Genomic DNA, 6,341 nt, shown 5'->3' with positions numbered 1-6,341 from the left:
TTTCCTCGCGTGTCAGCCCTCAGCAAGGATATCGAATTCCCCGCACCGTAATTAGCCCATCACTGCTGGGCAGGATATGAAATTTTCCTCGATTATGCTTTTACCTCTTGTCATTCCCCGTTGCATTTCTTTCCTTTCGGGGGCTTCATTCTCACTCGGGAACCTCTTTCCATTCCCACGTTCAGCTTTCCTCCTTGCTGCAGCTCTCACGTCTGTAAAACACAAAGCTCATCTTCTCTCCACACTGCGACAATTCCGCTTTTGTCACAAAGTGATATATAGTCATTATGGGAAAATATTTAAATATATGCAAAAAAACTGGAATAAAAATTGCCCAGAAATGGATTTTATAGTGCTTCACAGGCAGGTTTTAAAAAATGTAGCAGTTTTCTATATACTTAATTAATACTTATAATTAATTAATGAGATTTTTTTAATGGCCTGAGTACTGTTATGATGTCCAGGAAGGTTAAAGCATTTGGGATTGCCTGCTGTTGTTAAGCCTGTTGAGTTCATGATCAGAAGGAATAGCTGTTCCTTTCTTTCCTTTTGTATTTTTTTCTCCCACGGTGCTGGGGTGGAACCTGGAGCCCTACACACATGAGCAGATGCTCTACCATCCTGCTACAACCCGGCCCTGATTTGCTCGTTTCTAATCACAGAATGAAACCATTGAGTGCATCCTTGTGAGCGGTGCTAATTTCTATGTCAGTTCAAGTTTTTGTTGTACAGGTGAGTTTTTTTATTGTTTATTTTTATTAGAAATAGCTATGGCATCCAGAAACACCTTAAGGCATGCATTGAACACTCCATCTTTTATATACTAATGTTTTAACATTAATGTTTTCTTTCATTTATTTGTTTGTTTGTTTGTTTCCAGCCCAACCACAGTTTCCCCCCTTCCTCTCCTCCTAGCCCCTCCCCCACCTCTCCTTTCTCACCACCATCCACTGTTTCTCTTCAGAAATGGGCAGACCTCCCATGGATATCAACCAGTCACGGTATATCAAGTTACCATAAGACTAGGCACCTCCTCTCTTTTTTTTTTAAGCAGTAAAATTGTGTTGATATCTTTATTTCTCATCACTTTATTGCATTTTTCAATTTTTCATATTATTGACATATTGGGAAAATAATCTTCGTTAAAGAAAAACTTGTAATAGCAATTACTTTAATTTAATTTTCCTATCCAAGGAACTCCAATGAGGACTGCCAGCGAGACCCTCCAGCTTACTGTGCTAAAGATGCAATGCGGAATTTTCATTTAGCCACAACCTCCTGACCTTATCTGTCATTCACCAAGAGTTTGGGTGTTAATCTGTCACAAAACCCTAATAAATGAGTCATTTCCTCACAGTCCCACAGGATGCAAGATAACCTCTGTGTTACAGTGGCATGGACATGATGCTACCAAACAGTCATTTACTGAGCATGAACCTCCTCTCTTATTAAGGCTGGACAAGGCAACCAGATATGAGGAAAGGGTCCCCAAAACAGGCAACAGAGACAGAGATAGACCCTGCCCCCACTGTTAGGAGTCCCACAAGAAGATCAAGCTGCACAGCTGTAACATCTGTGCACAGGGCCTAGGTCAGACCCATACAGGCTCCCTAGTTATTGGTTAAGTTTCTGTGGACCCTTATGAGCCCAGGTTAGTTGATTCTGATGGCTTCTTGTGGTGTCCTTGACCACTCTGGCTCCTACAATCCTCCACCACCCTTCGAAAGGATTTCCTGAGCTCCACCTAATGTTTGGCCGTGGGTGTCTGCATTCAGTTCCTGGCTGGGCATCCATCTATGAGGATAGCAGAATATCATTAAGAACACTTGTTCTACTATGTTTATAGAAATCTTATTTGTAATACCCAGAAACTGGAAACAGCCTAGATGTCCCTCAACCAAAGAATGGATAAAGAAAATGTGGGACATTTTACACAATGGAGTAACACAAACATGTTACAAACATGGCATGTGCTCACTTACAAGTGGACATTAGCTGTAACGTAAGGATAACTAAGCTACAATCCACAGTCCCAGAGAGGATAGGTAACAAGGAAGGCTCAAGGGCGCGATGCATGAATTTCACCATGAAGCGAAAGAGAATAGACATTGTGGGTAGATGGGGGAGGGGTTTGTGTAGGTGGTGGGAATAGGAACAGGAGTGATCAGATTGTGGGGGTGAAGGGTGAGAATGATGAGAACTGAGGGGCATTTAGGGGTGAGGTAGAATCCTAGTGCAATGAAAACTCCCAGGAATCTATGAGGGTGACCCTAGGGAAAACTCGAAATAATGGGGGACACAGAGCCTGAACCAGCATCTCCCATCCAGTGGAGGAACTGAGACACCAATCCAGCCACAAAACCTTTGTCATGCCTACAAGATGTGCTGTGCTAAAGGTGGTGCAGAAATTGTAGAAGTGGCCAACCAATGACTAGTCCAGCTTGAGGCCCATACCATGAGAGTGAGCTCACCTCTGATACTGCCTGGAAGGCCAGGACCCAGAGTCTGGGGAGCCCAGAGACCTGGGACAGAAATAACATGACTGGCAAAAAATAAAAATAAAAACATTAAAAAGTCAATGAAATTATTCCTAATGATATTCTGCTAGACTCATAGACTTTAACATTTTTATTTGCCCTGTTTCAGAAATCAATGCTTTGTCCCAGCTCCTGCATTCATATGCCATCATTGTATCTTAAATATATCTGCTAATTAAATACAGAAAATGTTAAAGCATGACTGTGAGTCAGCTAAAAGAATAAACATATTTCAACAACAACAAAAATACCCTAAATCTCTCACTCTGAAGACAATCGATAGCTTTTGTTGTTAGTATGTTTTATGCTGTTATTGTCTCTATATGATCACATTATTAGCCAAGAGTTTCCTCTCTGGAAAAATGAGGGACTGGCGAGGTAGCTTAGTGGGTAGAGCACTTGCCACTCAAGTGTAAGGAACAAAGTTCAGATACCCAGTCCCCATAGAATGCTAGGTAGAGTGCTCGCTTCGGCAGCACATATACTAAAATTGGAACGATACAGAGAAGATTAGCATGGCCCCTGCACAAGGATGACACGCAAATTCATGAAGTGTTTCATAATTTTACCCCAAAAACTCTACCAGAGAACTCCTACAGCTGATAAATACCTTTAGTGATGTGGCAGGTTACAAGATCAACTCAAAAAAATCAGTACACAAAGGATAAAGAAGCCGAGAGGAAAATCAGAGAAACATCACCCTTCACGATAGCCACAAATAGCATACAGTATCTTGGGATAACACTAACCAAGGGAGTGAAAGATCTATTTGAAAGAAATTAAAGAGGATACCAGAAAATGGAAAGATCTGCCATGCTCTTCGATTGGTAGGATTAACATAGTAAAAATGGCAATCCTACCAAAGGCAATCTATAGATTCAATGCAATCCCCATCAAAATCCCAACAAAATTCTTCACAGACCTTGAGAGAACAATAATCAACTTTATATGGAAAAACAAAAAACCCAGGATAGCCGAAACAATCCTATACAATAAAGGAACTCTCTGAGTCATTACCATCTCTGACATCAAGCTCTATTACAGAGCTGCAGTAATGAAAACAGCTTGGTATTGGCATAAAAACAGAGATGTTGACTAATGGAATCAAATTGAAGACCCAGATATTAATCCACAAACCTATGAGCACCTGATTTTTGACAAAGAAACTAAAATTATACAATGGAAGAAAGAAAGCATCTTTAACAAATGGTGCTGGCATAACTGGTGTCAACATGTAGAAGAATGAAAATAGATCCATATCTATCACCATGCACAAAACTCAAGTCCAAATGGATTAAAGACCTCAATATAAATCTGGCCACACTGAACCTGATAGAAGAGAAAGTGGGAAGTAGCCTGCAACACATGGGTACAGGAGACCACTTCCTATGTATAACCCCAGTAGCACAGGCAATAAGAGCAACAATGAATAAATGGGACCTCCTGAAACTGAGAAGCTTATGTGAAGCAAAGGACACTGTCAATAAGATAAAAAGGCAACCTACTGAATGAAAGAAGTTCTTCACCAACCCCACATCAGACAAAGGTCTGATCTCCAAAATATATAAAGAACTCAAGAAACTAGACATTAAAATTCTAAATAACCCAATTTAAAAATGGGGTACTGAAATGAACAAATTATTCTCTACAGAAGAATTTCAAATGGCCAAAAGATACTTAAGGACATGTTCAACTTCCTTAGTTATCAGGAAAATGTAAATCAAAACAACTTTGAGATACCATCTTACACCTGTCAGAATGGCTAAAATCAAAAACACCAGTGATAGCTTATGCTGGAGAGGATATGGAGTAAGGGGAACACTCATCCATTGCTGGTGGAAATGCAAGCTTGTGTAACCACTTTGGAAAACAGTGTTGTGGTTCCTCAGAAAATTGGGAGTCAACCTACCTCAGGATCCAGCAATACCCAAGAGATGCCCAACCATACTACAAAAGCATTTGTTAAACTATGTTCATAGCAGCATTATTTGTAATAGCCAGAACCTGGAAATAACCTAGATGCCTCTCAATGGAAGAATAGATAAAGAAAGTGTGGCATATCTACACATTAGAGTACTACTCAGTGGTAAAAACAACAATAACATCTTTAATTTTGCATGCAAATGGATGGAAATAAAAAACACTACCCTGAGTGAGATAACCCAGACCCAAAAATATGAATATGGTATGTACTCACTCATTAGTGGATTCTAGCCAAAACAAAAGACATTGAGTCTATAGTTTGTGATTCTAGAGAAGCTAAGTAATAAGGTGAAACCAAAGAAAAACTTATATAGATCCTACTGGAAATGGGAGGCAGACAAGATCACCAGGCAAGAGTTGGGAGCATGGGGGTGGGGATGGGGTGGAGGGAAGGGGAAAGAGGGAGAAGGGGAAGGTTGGGGAGAGCTTGGGGGAGTGTTATGGTTGAGATGGGGGAAGGATGGATATGGGAGCAGGGAAGGAGATATCTTAATTGAGGGAGCCATTTTGGGGTTGGCAAGAGGCTTAGCTCTGGAGGGGTTCCCAGGAGTCCACAGTGATGACCCCAGCTATGGCCCTGGGCAGTGGAGGAGAGGGCGCCTGAATTGGCCTTGTCCCATAGTCAGACTGATGACTATCTTGAATATCACCATAGAACCTTCGTCCAGCGATGGATGGAGATAGAGACAGAGACCCACATCGGAGCACTGGACTGAGCTCCCAAGGTCCAGTTGAAGAGCAGGAGGGAGAATATGAGCAAGGAAGTTAGGACCGCGAGGGGTTGGTCCACCCACTGAGACAGTGTGCCTGATTTAATGGGAGCTCACCAAATCCAGCTGGACTGGGACTGAACAGCATGGAATCAAATCAGACCCTCTGAACATGGCTGACAATTGGGGCAGACTGAGAAGCCAATGATAATGGCACTGGGATTTGTCTCTACTGCATGTACTGGCTTTTTGGGATCCTATTCTATTTGGATGCATGCCTTCCTAAGCCTGGATATAGTGGGGCGGGCCTTGGACTTCCCACAGGGCAGGGTACCTTGCCCTCTCTCAGGACTGGAAGGGGAGGGTGTATGGGGGAGTGGGAGGGAAGTGGGAGGAGGGAAGGAAGTGGAAATTTTGATTGGTATTATTTATAAAGTAATAGAAAAATTAAAAAGAAAGAATGCTAGGTAGAAATGGGACCACTTGCAATCCCAGCACCGAGTGGCACAGATGAGGAATCACTAAGTCCATCTGGTTGGCAGTCTAGTGGAACCCAGTGAGTTCTGAGGTCAGGGAGAGATACCGACTCCGTAAGAAAGTAAAGAGCATTTGGGGAAGGTAACAAACATGGATGGATAGCCTCCACACACACATGAACACACACGCAGCCACACACATGCAGGCGCACACATATGCACATGCAGTAAAAGAGAAATATTCTATAAATATCACATGATCTGCAATTGTTCCAAGTGGATTTGCTTTCTCTTTAAATATGTAAAATGGTCCATTATATAAACGCCTCAGGGTTAGTGCTCTATTTTGGGTAAGACTTGGCTGTTTCTAGTTCCTCTCCATCTATTCCAACACACACTCACAGTGTGTTACCACAGCAGTCTGTGTATCCTCTCCATCAGTGACAAGGCAGGGGCTAGGTCTTTTCACCCTGGGAAGGTAAGAACGGAAGTAAATGCACAGTGAGAGCTACTGGGCAGCTACTTACAGCAGACACCGCCATGAACTCTCTCGGTGATGCATTGCTATGTATATGCACACACGCCAGTTTACAGCTGAGGAATTAAGATGTGAAGCATCACGAGTTCCCTTTGCT

The 6,341-nt window shown here is 42.2% G+C and overlaps 1 non-coding gene across 1 annotated transcript; it reads left to right on the top strand.

Annotated features, from left to right (window-relative positions):
- Window positions 1–2,997: 2,997 nt before the first annotated feature.
- Window positions 2,998–3,104, top strand: LOC113456591. The gene has a single exon (XR_003377350.1). It is a non-coding gene; the product is annotated as a U6 spliceosomal RNA (small nuclear RNA).
- Window positions 3,105–6,341: the final 3,237 nt, after the last annotated feature.

This window comes from Microtus ochrogaster, chromosome 8 (assembly GCF_000317375.1).
Source record: "Microtus ochrogaster isolate Prairie Vole_2 chromosome 8, MicOch1.0, whole genome shotgun sequence".
NCBI lineage: Eukaryota > Metazoa > Chordata > Mammalia > Rodentia > Cricetidae > Microtus > Microtus ochrogaster.
The sequence above is the reverse complement of the archived record's forward strand: the minus strand, read 5'-3'. Positions and strand labels throughout refer to the sequence as shown.